Genomic DNA, 16,780 nt, shown 5'->3' on the forward strand with positions numbered 1-16,780 from the left:
GGACGCCTACCACAGCATGGCTTGACAAGCGGTGCCATGTCCGCACTCTGTATCTGAACTGGTGAACCCTGGACTGCCAACAATCGGAAGGTGTGCACTTAACCACTGTGCCACTGGGCCAGCCCCTCAAGGAATAATTTTTATGATCTGGATTCTAGTAGGCTGAATAATGGCCACCCAAAGATGCCAGATTCCAATCCTTGCAGCCTATAAATCTTACCTTATAAGGAAAAAGGATCTTTGCAGATGTGATTAAGTTAAGGGTCTTGACATGGGGAGATTATCCTGGATTATCCAGATGGGCTCTAAATCCAATCACAAGTGTCCTTATAAGAGAGAGTCAGCAGCAGATTAGACACAGAGAGGAGAAGGCCATGTGAAGACAGAGGCAGAGATTACAGTGATGTGGCCACAAGCCGAGGCATTCTGGCAGCCACCGAAAGCTGGAAGAGACAACGGACAGATTCTCTCCCAGGCTCTCCAGAGGGAGGCGCCCTGGTGGCCGCTTGATTTCAGCCCAGTGAGCTGAGACCGGACTTCTGGCCTCCAGGACTGTGAGAGAAGAAACTTCTATTGTTTTAAACCACCCACGTTGTGATAATTTGCTACATAAGCCACAGGAAACTAATATATGGACACAAATCGTCTTCTTTTTTCTACTCCTCTCCAGTCCCCTGAAGCCAAAATGAATTCCCAGTCCCTATTATACACACCCACTTCTATGCCTCTGCACCTCCTTACCTAGAACATTCCACTTCATTTCTCTAAAATAAACCCTATGCAGGCCTCAAGGAATAATTCAAATGTCACATTCTCCATAGTTTGGGTTTGAATTTCAATGTACAAATGATGGGTTTTCTTTCTAATTTTCCTCATAATAAATAGATTTACGCAACCACCAAGAACAAAGATAGATTCAACGCAACTTTTATGTCATTAACTTTTAATTACATGTGTAGTATATCCACTACCCTCCCAGTTCCTGGGGAAATTTCCAGTTGATCCAGCTCAGTTCCACCATGGTCAAGAGGAGACTCTCCTTTCAGACCCACATCCCCACACAAATTGACCAAGTCCTTCTCTCTCTGTTTCCTGCAGCCTTCGAGGGTCCAAGCTGTTGGACAATGACCCTCAATAACAGGTCACTCAGAGGTCTACACTCTGGGGTGACTTGGTGCCAAATCATGTCTACACCTCTTTCTGATGTTAGGATTGATAGTCCTTCCTCCCCGTCCGCTTTGAGGACTGTCCAATCCTTCTGCTCCATTTTGAGACACACTTCCGATGCCTTCTCCCCTTTCTCCCAGCGCAGGTCTTCGTCTAAAGTTGGGGAGCACACACACATCTCACACTGAGGCCAGTCACATTTTTTTATTTTGTTTCTTGATTTTTTATGCTTTTCTAAAAAATTAATCTTTCATTATAAAAGCAAATCATGTACACTATAAGAAAGAAATTTAAACCCAAAGGCAGAAAATGAAATGTAAAATTTTCCATTTCATCTCTCCCAATCTCTCCTTCCTCTCCCTAAGAGAGTTAACAATGTCTCTTAAATCCTTCCAAACATTTTCTATAACTAAATGACCATATATATGACCTGTATGTTTTAAAGGGTTCTTTTTTATATTTTATTTTATCTTTTATTATGAAATATAAATAAGGAATATAGGAAAACATATATGTACAATTTAAAGACTACTCAAGCCTGTAAACTCACCAACCATGCCAAGAAAAAGAGCACTAATGTACCTCAGGAGCCCTCCTACGTCCCTCCCAAATTGCATTTGCCTTCTAGCTTCTCAAAAGTATCCTGACTTTTATGTAAATCATCCCTTTGTGTCATTAGATTTGTTCATAATTATTCTAGCTCTCTCCTTCTGGCCACTTGGTAGAACAGCACTTGACCACACACTTGAAGTGTGGCCATGTCGTCTTTTGACCATAAAATGTGATCAGAAGTGACTGGTAAGGGGCCAGACCTGTGGTGTAGTGGTTAAGTTCACACACTCCACTTTGGCAGCCCAGGGTTTGCAGTTTCGGATCCTGGGCGCAGACCCACACACTGCTCATCAAGCCATATTGTGGCAGTGTCCCTCCTACAAAGTAGCGAAAGACTGGCACAGATGTTAGCTCAGGGACAATCTTCCTCAAGCAAAAAAAAAAAAGAAGAAGAAGATTGGCAACAGATGTTAGCTCAGGGCCAGTCTTCTTTACCAAAACAACAAAAAGAAGTGACTGGTAGAAGCTTTAAAAGTCGGCCTATGCTTTCCACATTCTCTTTTCCTGTCTGCCTCTGACAATGTTCTGGATGGTGGCTGCTCCATCAGCCTTGATCCTAAAATGAAGAAAATAACAATGTGAAAGTGGAGAGATAAAACTTTGTTATTTCAAGCCACTGGAGTTTTGGGCTCGTTGGTGACTGCAGCAGAACATAGGCCACCCTAACTGATAGAATCCCTGTGCTTCTAAATGTAGCTTCATCAGCAATGAGTACAACGGCAGATAAAACATAGTTCTGTTTGCCTGTCTGTTATCTTTACACAAATGCACGCATGGTGAATATACTCTACTGTGACTTTCCAATATTACATTTTCACAGTCAATCATGTTGTACGTAACGTTCATAACTACATAGCATTCCATTGCATGAATATACTGTGATTTACCCATTCCACCACTGGCGGACATTTAGGCAGTCTCCGTTTGGGAACATCCACAGACATGTCTCTTTTCTAGGAGTAAGAGTTTCTCTAGATGCAAACTTAGTCACAGAATTTCACCTGAATTCCAAGCTAACTCAATAGCTCACTTCACTTTTACCCACTCTTAACTATACATATAGGAAGTAATTTAAGGCCAGGATACTTGACCTACATGATGCTTTCACTTCAAATTTCCTGCACCTGGGGCAGCTCCATGTCAATCAATATAGTCAGTGACGAACAGATCATCATGGTTAAGAGGCAGCATCTCTGCGCCCTTAAATGCCATTTCACCTAAACTATTTTTTAATTTTTCAAAAGGAAAAGCAAGTCACCTTCAATTATTTCTGGATTGTTTAACCCTCTGTTGGTATGCTTTGGAGGCATTTACTTTTCTCGACAAGTATAATATATTAAATCTAATTTAATGCAGCACTATTTATTTAGCAACTCGTGTGAATACAGAACGCACCTGGTGTTGTGAAGGATGTCAGATCACACAAAGCAGAGTCCCGGCTGTTATGAAGCAACCATGCTCCTCAATGAGAATATATTTAAGCCCTCCATCCATTCGAAGCCATATAAAATGTTATCATTCCACCTCACCCCTCCAAAATCCAGACACCTGACATCTTTACCTGTGTAGGACTTAGCCAAGAAGAAAACTCTTTGTGAAACAGATGCCACGAAATGCATGCACTACACGTAGGAGATCCCCTTGATCCTTACTCATCGCCTAGGAATGCTTTTATGTGCCCACAATTTTATTAAGCTAAGCATCTGGCTTACAAACCTACTGCAAGTCAGGACTAGCAAGTAAAAAGAGGCAATTAGGGGTAGCAAGGACAAATGATAGCAAACTTCTGATGCAAGAGAGAAGATCAAAGAGCATAAAAAGCAGATAAGCGCACTGACTCCTTAAGCGATGTACACAGGACAACCTGGCCTTCGTGAATCCACAGGTCATGAGGCATCTCGGCATTTCATGAGAGCCCAGGCACAGCTGCACCTATTAGTGGCCTTGGTACGTGGAGATAGATAAAGTAGACTCTGTCTAGTCTACGTAAAGAGGAAAGTTGAATGAGCGATAAATTTTGAAGGACTTCTTTCTGAAGGATTACACTTTCAAAAAGCTCTGATACTTAAATCAACATTTGTTCTGGGTGAAAAACTCAGTACCTCATAACTATCACTTCCTGAGCTCTGTTCTATGTCATGAGCTGTATACATATTCCTCTACCTCCAAGAGAAAGACCATTATTCTTACTAAATTGAGATTCAGAAAAGTTAAGACATTTTCTGAAAGTCACACATCTGGTGCCCGATTGATCCAAGACACAAACTCTTGACTTTCTGATTCCAAAATCCGTGTTGTGTCTTTATGCCACACGGCTTTATTTATCCAAGAGTCAACTTTCTAAGGGTTACTAAAATAAGGAAGCTTTTCTTTATGTGTATTTCAGAAAATTAATAGAAAAGGGTTTAAGTATATAACCCAGAGTTATCAGCATCTTGATTTACATATTTGCCTCAGAGAATAATTAGATATCCATGTTGCTACTGTGTTTAATTTGTACCTACCATATGCCCTGGTGCCCTGTGGAGGGATGCACGAAGAAGTCTTTCAGCTGACTGCTGAGTTCCCCAGATTCAAACACTGCTGGGAGACTGGGGCAGGCTCACAACACAACTTCTGGAGGTCAGCCTGGCAGTGAATGAGGGAGAATATCCTGTCTGATCTCAACACAAAAATGGAGGTTGCATCACATGGACATATTTACTTGACAAATGAAAAGACCCCAGAGTTTAGTTCCAGAAAAGCAGTTTCTAGAAAGAGCTGGTATAGAAAGAAAGCTCTGAGTAAAGCCAGCAGCATCCTCTGGAGGAGTGAGCAAGGCCAGATCCCTGGAGGCCACACATACATTCATCAACGTATGCCCAGACATACATTTATAAAGAGCAGGGCTAGAACTAAGAGGGAGCCAAAAACTCAGAAATCAAGATAAATAACATTTTAATGCAATACTATAAAAAACAAAAGTTGAAGCAAGAAAGTTCATGATAAACAAAATATCATAAGTTTAAATAAAACAGGATTAGTGTTACTGTTTTTTCCTTTTGCTTCAGGATCCCATACGGCTTGGCACGACACCATCAGAGAGTTAACATAAATGTTTAAAAAAGAAAAGGGAGAATGAGTACATGGTTGTAGAAAGATAGTGATTTGGGAGATCATTTTAAGTTACAAGTTTCACTAGATGGAGGAAACAAGAATTACCCTCCTGGAGTCTTGTTAAGTCTGGGAGGGAACTGAGCATGAGAGAGTAACTCTCAACTTTAGCTCTGCTCAAAATATCCCCAGTGAGAGGCGTGGCCAAGGAAAGTAACTAAAAAGTACTATTAAATTGCAGAGCCCATCAATGCTGGGCTTGGCCATGTGACTTACTTTGACCAGTGGAACAAGGGCAGGATGAAAGTGTGTGCTGAGCCGAGACCGTAAGAGACATCACATATCCACTCACTTTCCTTGTAATTCTGTCATTCCCATGAAGAGAACATTGCCATGAAGAGACCAGTGGCCTGCTGGCCCCAAAAGAATGAGAGTCACATGAACCCAACATAAACTAAACCCATGGCTTGAAGCCAAGCTCAGCCAACCATGCTGGGATCCTCAGGGATGCCCAGCCATCGTCAGAGATGCATGAGAAGACAATGCTTATTGTTGTGGGATTTTTGTGATTGTTTGTTACACAGCAATAGCTGACTGGTACATTGTCAATAACTCAAAACATTCAGCAGCTTCTTAAATTTTTGCATAGATCAGTGATTCTCAGTGCTGCATGCACAAGAGAATTGCCTTGATAGTTTTTTAAAAATATGGGTGCCCAGGCCCCCACCTTAGGCTGCTTGTTTCGGAATCTGTAGTGGTAGTTCTTGGGCATCAGATATTTTTTCAAACTCCCTCAGGTAATTTTAGATGTGCAGCCAGGATGATAACATTGTAGATAAAGATACAAAAACGTTTTCATCAACATGAAGAAATACGTCTGCATCTCCTTTTCTCTGGCTGAGCTAACCTTCTCCTCTATTGGAGAAAAGCAGGCCTGGTGGGAATCAAACACTACCAAGGATGGCCATGAAGTGAGGTGACTAATATGCCTGGTGAGGTGTTAGAACCGGAAGGTTATACTAGAATTTATATGCTATGAAAATATTGTGGGGATAGCAAGTCTAAACAGGTTCATCAATAAAACAGAATACAGAATGGAAGTTAAAGTGAACAATCAAACTAAGGAGGAGAAAAAGGTGGTTGATGAAACAGAGAAATCAAGAACGAGGGGTAGAAAAGCAAAAATTGGTTAGAAGTTTGCTACGGGTTCCAATAGCATTGGAATCACATAGAAAATGTAGAATTCCAGGCCCCATCCCAGATCTCCTTAATCAGAACCTGCATTTTAATGAGCTCTCCAGGCGATCTGTATGTATATTCAGGTTAGAGATGCACTAGCTTAGAAGATTCCAGAAAATGAAGTGCATGCACCTCTAGATGATATTAATATTCTTCCACTGTGTGATTGTATGGCCAGCCCAGGTACACTTACAGGACCTGAGACAGGACATAAAATGGCAGGTGTGCATACATTCAATTAACCCACTAGCTTTTCCTAGTATGTAAATTTCACATTTAAAAAGATCAGAGTTAAGACACCAGAGATTCCATTTTAGTGTGGGGTAAGGTCCAAACATATGTATTTTCTTAAAAGCTACCGGAATGATTCTAATGAGCAGCCAAAGTTGAGAATCACTCCTTTCTGCCGTTTAAAATTGAAATTTGATCTGCTAAAAGACTGTCTTTATCAACTACGATTCTAGAAGTAGCATTAATATATACACTTTTAAAACCTCTATGCTGAAGGCTTGCTTCACACGTGATTTCTACTTTTTTAGTCAAAAGCTAATGAGAAAATGAAAACAAAGATTGATACAAAATATTTTACTTCGGCATCGTCTATTGTCTAAGAAAAAAACAAAACGAAGTATAATTATATCACCTAGTGTTTTGGTCCAGAAAACAGAAACTCCTCTAGGTATTCCAAGGAGGAAATGATTTTTTTTTTCTGCTTTTATTTCCCAAACCCCGCCCTGTACATAGTTGTATATCTTAGTTGCAGGTCCTTCTAGTTGTGGCATGTGGGACGCCGCCTCAACGTGGCCTGATGAGCAGTGCCATGTCCGCTCCCAGGATCCGAACCATGGGCCGCCACAGCGGAGCGTGCAAACTTAACCACTCGGCCATGGAGCCAGCCCCAGGAAATGATTTAATACAGGGAATTAAGTGGTTATAAAACCAGTGAAAGAGGTGGAAGCGTGAAGCTCAGCAAAAGCTGTTGCTAGCTCTCAGGTTTGCTTTCTGATAAATCAAGAAAAGGCTTCCACTTTCTGGGCCAGAAATGCAAAGAACTGTGCTGATGGTGGCTCATGTGTGGATCCCCAGGGTGGTGATCTTCAGGGGAATACCTACAGGTTCCTCAAGGGTTGGTGTCTTAGTCAGTTCAGGCTACAACTAATTAGCATAGGCCGGGGGGCTTTAACAACAAACATTTATTTCTCAGGGTTCTGAAGACTGGAAGCCTGAGACCAGGGTGCCAGCATAGTCGGGTTCTTGGTGAAGGCTCTCTTCCTGGATATGTCCTCACATGGCCTGTCCTTGGTGTGTATAAAGCTGCTAATCTCATCATGAGCTAATCACCTCCCAAACGCCCCATCTCCAAATACCACCACATCGGGGATTACGGTTTCAACATGTGAGTTCTAGGGGGACGCAAACATTCAGCCCATAGCAGTGGGCTGTCCATCTATGGAGGAACGACGGCTCCTGCTTCCCTCCCACCTTCCAGATAAAATGCTCCCCATGAACAGAATCTTAACCAGAACCCAGCTAGCCAGGTAGTCTTAAAATCTCACTTCCCAAGTTCCCAGGTACCACAATAGAAGGGAGAGCAATTCAGCAAAATAGCTATTGGCCAGCAACAAAGCGTTAATTTGAAAGACCTAAAGCAGTTTGAATGGTAACCACTTCACTGGATTGTGATAGAGAGTAAATAAGTTGCGTACATGAAATACTGAAGAAAAACATCTGGCATAGAGTTAGCACTCCATAAACATAAGCAAAAATGATGTAGATAAGGCAATTTGGCAATGAGAAGAAATATTTTTTTATGAATTGAGTGTTGTGGGCTCAACGTCTGTGTGTTTGTGTGTCCCCTCCCCCACCACGCAAAATTCCTGCATTGAAGCCCCAACCCTCACTGTGATGGCATTTAGAGGTGGGGCCTTTGGGAGGTAATTAGGTTTAGATGAGGCCAGGAGGGCAGGACTTTCATGCTCGGATTAGTGCCCTTAGAAGCAGAGGAAGACAGAGATCTCTCTCTCTCCATGCACGTGCATTGAGGAAAGCCTGTGGGAGCACAGTGAGAAGGCAGCCATCTTCAAACCAGGAAAAGAGCCCTCACCAGACACCACATCTGCCAGCACCTTGACCTTGAACTTCCAGCCTCTAGAATTATGAGAAATGAATGCCTGTTGTTTAAGCCACATGGTTGATGGTATTTTGTTATAGCAGCCTGAACTGAGTAAGACATTGAGTAAAATGCATTGGTAAATAGTCTGAGAGGATTATGCCAGGAGGCTTATAAATTAGGATAAATCAGTTGGCAAGAATTGAGACCCACTGCTGGAGAGGATCTAAATAAACTCTTTTCATGGCAAGAGATATTCTCCTGAGGTCCATAGATTGATCTGAAGTTTAAGATGGACCAGACACTGCCACTGCGGAGGAGAAATCTAGGATCTCTGAAAGGGAAAGAAGCGGGATCTGGTATCAGAGGTTCTCAGGTCCCATCCCAACTCTGTGACTTGCTTGGTCAGAGCTGCTTCCTCCAGATGTTGCTTTACCTCTAACCCTTCTGAGCCTCACTGTTCATCTATCAAAAAGAGATGGTGAGAAAGCTGTATATAGATCAAATAAAATAAGATGGTGTGTGAGAAAAACATTCTGAAAGTATCCTGTGAATATTCACAGTATTATTCGTGAGGAAACCTTTTCCGCAACATCTGGAGCACATGCTGAACCTTCTTTAGATTTCAGAAAGTTACTAAAGAAATTGAAGATCTTGGGCCCAGCTCAACCTCTCTGTTCTTGTAATTTCCAGACTTCTGTTAGACATCTGGTCAGACTGCATAATAGCGAGTTTGAAGGGGAAGTAATCATTTTCAATGAAGACTTAATTATCTACCACAGACGTAAGTAAATAAGGACTTGTTATTTAAATAAGCAATAAATCTAAATCTTGACCAGAGATGTGCATGCATTTTTTTCCCAGCCATGTTCCTCACGTTTCTGATCAAAATTTATCTTTATCGGGGCTGGCCCTGTGGCCGAGTGGTTAAGTTCGCGCGCTCCGCTGCAGGCGGCCCAGTGTTTCGTTGGTTCGAATCCTGGGCATGGACATGGCACTGCTCGTCAGACCACGCTGAGGCAGCGTCCCACCTGCCACAACTAGAAGAACCCACAATGAAGAATACACAACTATGTACCGGGGGGCTTTGGGGAGAAAAAGGGAAAAAATAAAATCTTTAAAAAAAAAAAAATTTATCTTTATCAAGGTTGCCACACATGGTTGTGCAGGCTGGGCACTGCATACAGGGGGTGACATCACACAGCTTGATGCCCTCTAGAGCTATGCCAAGCAGACCTACACAGCTCTACGTAGCAGCCTGGTTTGACCAAATACTTTCCTCTCTTACGCAGGAGATATCTTCTGAGAAATGGCCCATGGATAAATAGTCTCCACTTTCCAGATTCCTTACTAATCAAAACTTGGAAATGCTAATCACAGCCTTCATGTCTCCTATAATCATTGCCAGTTAATCGATGCTTAGGAGCTGGCCCCGTGGCTGAGTGGTTAAATTTGCATGCTCCTCTTTGGCAGCCTGGGGTCCCCTAGTTCGGATCGTGGGCACGGACCTACACACCACTCATCAGGCCATGCTGTGGTGGTAGCCCACATAGAAGAACTGGAAGAAGGACTTAACAACTAGAATATACAACTAGGTACTGGGGCTTTGGGGAGAAAAAACGAAGAAGATTAGCAACAGATGTTAGCTCAGGGCCAATCTTCATCACCAAAAAGCATATCTTTAAAAATATAGAGAGATGCTTAGCAGGGCTGGTTTCACAGGCTTACAAACTGTACAGTCTCACTAGGCCCCATACTTGGTTTATGCTCTGCTGTCCCCATCATAATAATTGTTAAACAATATGTTTTAATAATAATAAATATTAATAATAAATTATTTTATAATGTTAATTATTAAAATAACTTTGATAATATATTATTTTAACATTAGTTTATAATAAATAAATTATTGTTATTATTACTAAATATTGTTTTACTAATAAAACAACAATTTTTTAAACTATATGTTCATTTTGCAGTGGGCCACACAAATTATGTAGCCAGTCCTCACGCTTAGAGTAAATAAAATTCAGAAGCTCAGCAAACTGTGTCCAGATATTGGAAGGTTTATAAACAGATTGCGAACAGAGACTGATCGATGTTAAGAGAGTGACCTGCATATACTTCCACAGGAGCCCGACTTCAGAATCATTTGGGGAGTTTGTAAGTATGCAGATTCCTGGGCCCCACATGCTGGAGCTTTTGATTCAGTAAGTTTGGGTCTCAGGTGTATTCTTTTATTTTAATGTCACAAGTCATTCTGATATGCAGTCAGGTTGGGAAATTATTGCTTTGGAACGTGTTAGGCTGGTCTTATGAAGGGGAATCAAGAGGAGCAGATTTGAGTTAAACCTCACAAGCTCCCCTTTAACTGTTCACTGAGATGAGGGTAACTATCTCCTCTGAGCCTCCACTGAAATTCCTTTTCCAAGAGCCTAAGAAAAGGACTTTAAAGCTCGAACATGGGAGAAATAGTTTGAAAAGTAAGGAGTCTTAATCAGATGATGCTAAGAGCTAAGATTAAAAGGTAGAAGATTTTTGCACTTTTTTCCCTCCTCCTGTTATTAGAGGATTTTTAGTGACTGGAGACTGTATTCCAAAACATCCCTGAAGAATGGCAACTTCAGAAGAGAGAAAACATGGAGGGAAAAGGAGGTGAGATATGTTGGCTCATGAATGCAAGTCTGGAAAATTCCATGGAAGGAAGAATGTTCCAGGTGGGCATTTCAAGCAATGACTGAGCATAGGGTCAGATTGTGAGGTGTAATAAACCATCCTTAGCTAAGGTTTCAAATGAAGACCTGGCCCTCATATATTTGTCAGTCGTTCTGCATGGTTCCCAGCTCCCCCAAGATGGCGGCTGGCCCTCCTCCATGAGCTCAGCAAGAGTTCCTCCTCTGCTGTAACCAAGCTGACACACCGCTTCACAGGAGACCAGAGCTCTGCGTGGTCACAGTATATCACATGGGGTCTGTTTTCAAGTCTCTCTGTTTTTGTGTGTTGGTTTGGTTTGGTTTGGTTTGGTTGGTTGGTTTGTGACAGGTTTCTATGTGTCATCTAGATAAACAAACTAGTAGGTAAACCACCACTTTATCCTAATAATCCATTTGGAGAGAATCCTTGTCAATTTCTCTCCTGCTGGAAAGAAAGATCTCCTACATGTTAGGAAACTTTTTGAAAATCTTTCTGAACAGAAAGTAAATTCATTCAGTCAAGTTTATTCAAGGTCGACTGTATCAGGAGAATTGTGATAGAACATCTGCAAATGATTATAGGGGGTTATTTAGAAGTGAGGCTGGAGGAACAGGCACAGACACCTCTCTCTGGCCAGTTCAGATCCCCTCCCATGACTACAACCATCCACTCTAGAACTGCTGAGCCCTCAGGCCTCCTTCCCCAGAGCCCCACAGAAATGTTGCAGACTCCCTGTCTATTTTTGAGGTTAAACTGGTGAAAGGATGACCCAAGGAGTCTGCTCCTGGTGTGATTTCCTCCCACTTCTCAGTGCATTACCTGGGTTAAATGGAGACTGGTCCAAGGTTAGAACTGATGCAAAGAAACTCCAAAGCTTTCACGGCACCGACTTCCTATGCAGAGCCACATTCCCTTCACTGGCAATGCTCTGAAGAGTCACGTTGCTATCTTAAGGGAACACTCCAGCTTTTAATTTAACAGTTGCCAAGAGCAGCAACCTTAGAAGTGTGGTTGTCAACTCTCCAAGGAGGCTTCTTCAAAGATCAAAAGGACCCTGAGGAACTGACTCTCCGAAGTGTTAAAAGGGGCCGTGCTGGGCTCACAAATCAAAGGGAAAAAAGCCATCCAAGCTGCCCTCTGGGAGGCTATCATCTAGGCCGTCTAGCCACACTTTGTTACCCATTAAAAAAATTAAAATGTGAACAAATAAAATAAAATATTAGTGAAAGGAAACAAAATTCAGTAAAGGGTAGTGACACATTCTGATAGAGTTTTAAAGGCACTGAGCCCGTGAAGATGTGGTTGGAGAAGAGGGGCTCTTTGGAATCCAGGAGTATGCAGATCTGCGTGCAGAGTGAACAGGAGTGAGAAATGGGCTGAAAACCTGGGCCTTCACTAACGGTCTTTACTCAGAACAACAGTACTCATTGGCACCCATACCGTTTCCACTCTCTTCAGCTCAAGGCTGGAAACATTGGACCCAGAAAGAAGGCAATGTAATCTAGCCCTTTCATGGCTCAGGAATAACCCATCCTCACAGCCAGGTAAACTCCAGCTACTGGTTTTCAACTTTCTGCATCAACTTCCAGACAACCACAGAGCACTTGATGATGTTTCCAGAACCACGTAAGTATTAAAGATTCTGGCAATAGTGAAAGGAAAGAGGGGAAGAAGGAGAGGAAGTCAGGGACGTTAAGACAGGGAATATAGAGAGAGGGGAGGTGTGACAAAATTTACGGAGTGAAAAAAAATGAAGTACTACACTATTATTTAAGGTCGCAATGATGACCAGTAGAAGTAAAGTAATAACAATACAAAAAAAACTATGAGAGGAGGAGAAGGGATCACATGGTGTGAGTGAGCTAAACCTTTATCATATTTTGGGAATCAATAAATAGCACCTAATTGTTTTTCAATCAAGTGATAATCTTGAGTTGTGGAGTTAAGGAACAGAACTAAAAAAAAAATGATTAAAAGGGCTTTTCTCTGGGGAATAGAACCCCCAGTTAGAGAGAGGTGGTGGGGAGACTATTGCCTTTTATAAAATCTTTAGTATCACCTAATTATTTCCATGTATATGCATGAGGTGATAAGGTACATGAACTCTGGAGGTCTTACCATCCGAATCATTTTAGGCAACTTCATCTAACTTCTCCATGACTCCATGTCTTCATTTATAAGGCAGGATTAATAATAATGCTCGCCCTATATTGTTGGAAAAATTAAATAGGATGATATAATTAAAGCAGTTAGCATAATGACTGACCAAGAGTAACTTCTCAATAAAGATTGGCTATAATAATAATTATTATTATTATTATTAAATATTATTATCACTTAGCAACTTGCTTCTATTCACTTAATACATCATGAACAGCTTTACAAATTAAGACACCTAGATCTAACTCACTCTTTAATAGCTGCATTATAGTCCATAGTATGGACTGCCATGATCATTCGGTCTTTTAACTGCTAAGGTCCAAACATGCCCTTATCGAAACAAGGGTTTCTCAAACTCAGCACTACTGGCATCTTGGGTCAGATCATTCTTTGTTGTCAGGGACCGTCCTGTGTATTGGACGATGTTTAGCAGCATCCCTGGCCTCTACTCACTGGATACACAACCAACCCCAAGTTCTAGCAACCAAAAATGTCCCTAGTCATTGCCAAATATTCCTGGGTTGCCGAGGAGGAGACAAACAAAATTGTCCCTAATTAAGAACCACTGATGTGGGGCTGGCCCCATGGCTTAGTGGTTAAGTTCAGCACATTCTGCTTCAGTGGCCCAGGTTCGTGGGTTCAGAGTGGTGGCTTATCAGCCATGCTGTGGTGGCAACCCACATACAAAATAGAGAAAGATGGGAGGCCAGCCCAGTGGCATAGTGGTTGGGTTCATGTGCTCCACTTCAGCATCCTAGGGTTTGCAGGTTCAGATCCCAGCACAGACCTGCATACTGCTCATCGAGCCACATTGTGGTGGCATCCCACATACAAAATAGAGGAAGATGGGCACAAAGAGGGAGATTGGCAACAGATATTAGCTTAGGGCCAATCTTCCTCACCAAAACAGAGAAAGATGGCACAGATGTTAGCTCAGGGCTAATCTTCATCAAGCAAAAAGAAACAGAGGAAGATTGGCAACTGAGGTTAGCTCAAGGCAAATCTTCCTCAGCAACAACAAAAACAAAAAAAGAACGACTGATCTAATGTAACATGGCTAAAATCCATCCTAAAGACTTCAGTGACCGCCCACCTAGAACCAAGTTTCTTCTCGTGGAAAATCTTTTTGAAGCTAGTTACATGCAGATAGAAAACACTACAATCCCTTTAAGGGGTCACTCATCTGAAATCCAGGGTCAGAGAGACAGTTGTCTTGTGTCTTTGATCTAAGATGCACTTTACAAGACTTTGGAAAAGAAATACTGGATACTATTCAAGGAATAATGCTAACCCCCTCCAATCAAGCCAACCAATGGCCAAACTATTGGAGTAATGTTATTCACGCTCTTGGCTCTTATCAACTCGATCATCACTTTTTGAAATGAGGTTAAAATATATACAATTTCTGTAGAACCAGTTAATAGTTAATTTGGCATAAATAAACTGTCCTTCCACAAATTTTCTTCCTAACCAAGGCCACTAGCCTTGCCACTGTGTGCCAAATGATCTGGGGGGAAAGGGCAAAAGAAAGCAAGCAACTCCACGGAGGCCCAGCCCCATAACTAGATGAGGACAAAACTCAAAATCCACATCTCAATAACACCAGCTCAGTTTCCCTTCAAATAGGGAGGCCAGCAAACACATACAGTAGAATCCCACGATTATAGAGCATTTTCACTTAGAGTTCTGTTTAGCTAAACTATTTCCATGTCTTTGGGGATGGCTTATCATAATAGTACTACTTCGCTGGTGTGGTTTCAGAAAATCATATTAAATGAAAAATCCTGTAGAACAGATGTGTTTACAAGTCACTGTCCACATAACAGTCGATCTGCTTAATGAAAACACTGCTATGGTTCAGAATTAGTACTTTCCACTGTTATAGTATTGTTCCATTAGGGTCTCAGAGGAGTAAAGAGGGTTGGAAATGAATGAGAGTGAGGAAGTTGCCAGAACTAGGGGTCAGGGATGGAGCGTCTCCAAGGCGGGTACCTCAATATGGCAGGGAGATAAAAAAGAAGTGTTATTGAGAAAAAGAAAGAAAGAAATAGCAAAACAGGACATAGAATGCCTGCTTTATTTAGATAAACTAAATCAAGTAAATACCACCTCTGTGCTCTGTTTAATAAGTTCCATTTAAATATAATTGGAATGTAACAAACCTACTTCTGTTTCCCTCAAATTCATTAAAATGAGATTTTACCAGTATTCATGAGCTGTTCCTTACCCAATCATCCTTGTACCAGGGGAGTTCTAGGACCACTTAGCTTGTCCTCAGAGTCGCGGATGAAATTCTTTTTGGTTCCTCTGCCTCAGTTCAATTTGTAGTGACTGTTTGGCTAACTTTGGACTAATTGTTTATGTTTTGTCTCCAAAGCAAGGAGGAACAACCCCATTTAAGGGTCTGCCGCAGAGAAACTGCCTCTACCGTGCTATGTACTGAAATGCATCCCCCTAAAATTCATATAATGAAGCCCTAACCCTTAATGTAATGGTATTAGAAGGTGGGGGATTTGGGAAGTAAATAGGTCATGAGGGTGGGGACCCCAGGATGGAATTAGTGCCCTTATGAGAAAAGACCAGAGTGCTGTCTCTCTCTCTCTGCCATGTGAGGACACAATGAGAAGGCAACTATCTACAAGCCAGCGAGAGAGCCCTATCCAGGAATGAAATCAGCCAGCACCTTGATCTTGGACTTTGCAGCCTCCAGAATGGTGAGAAATAGATGTATGTTGCTGAAATCATCTGATCTATGGTATTTAGTTGCGGTAGCCTGAGCTGAGACATACGGGTGTGTAGGGCATTTCTCTTTCTGCTCTGTGTGTGTTGACGTGTAACAGAAGTCACCCAGCATGACCCTTGCCCGCAAAGAGCACTTCCAACTCACACACAGCCCAAATCTCAAGTATGCCCTATTCATCTTGAATCCCCAGAGAAGGCGAATTTTATCCGATTAAAAATAAGAGAATTTTAAAGAAAGGCATTCATTTGATTTTGGATGATGGCAGAGGGGCCTAGGAAAAATAAAGGTTACCCTTGGAAATAATAATGTTGGCAGTTTTGAAAAACACACAAAACTGAAGGATAAAATCTCAATTTATTGGTGAATGTTAACCTTGGCTAAGAGCTGACAAAAGTGTTGAGATTTTTATCAAATACATGCCTCCTCCCCAAGAGGCCACCACACATATTTTTAACTTTAGTAATTCACTTTTCTTTTAAAAAATAAAACGTTTAGATCAAAACTGGGAAGATGCTTTTCATTAAAAGAAATGTAAAACAAAAATTTTGATAAAATCTATCTCCTAAAACATTTCTGAGTTGACGCCACCTGTGTATTTTCACAGATCTCCAAAACTACCTGTGACAGTAGTTAAAAGTTGTCTTCCAGCTCTTGTCAAAAAAATAAATAAACGAATAAATAAATAGCAAACGTCTTATCTGAATTTGCTGATGCAGACAGTAATATAACTCCTCTACATTAACTTGATCTGTCTTTTTCCCCTGGCTTTATTAAGAGATTGTATATGTTCAGTTCTTTCACAGTTTACAATGTGCCTACATTATCTCATTTAATCTTTCCAGCAAGCCTGTGAGTTTGGTAATGTTATCATCTCCATTTTTCAGGGAAGCAATAGGATGCTAGAGAAGGAAAGGAATTTCCCAAATGTTAATCAACTCAAAAGCAGGCACGGCTAGAGCCAG

Source organism: Equus quagga, chromosome 21 (assembly GCF_021613505.1).
Source record: "Equus quagga isolate Etosha38 chromosome 21, UCLA_HA_Equagga_1.0, whole genome shotgun sequence".
NCBI lineage: Eukaryota > Metazoa > Chordata > Mammalia > Perissodactyla > Equidae > Equus > Equus quagga.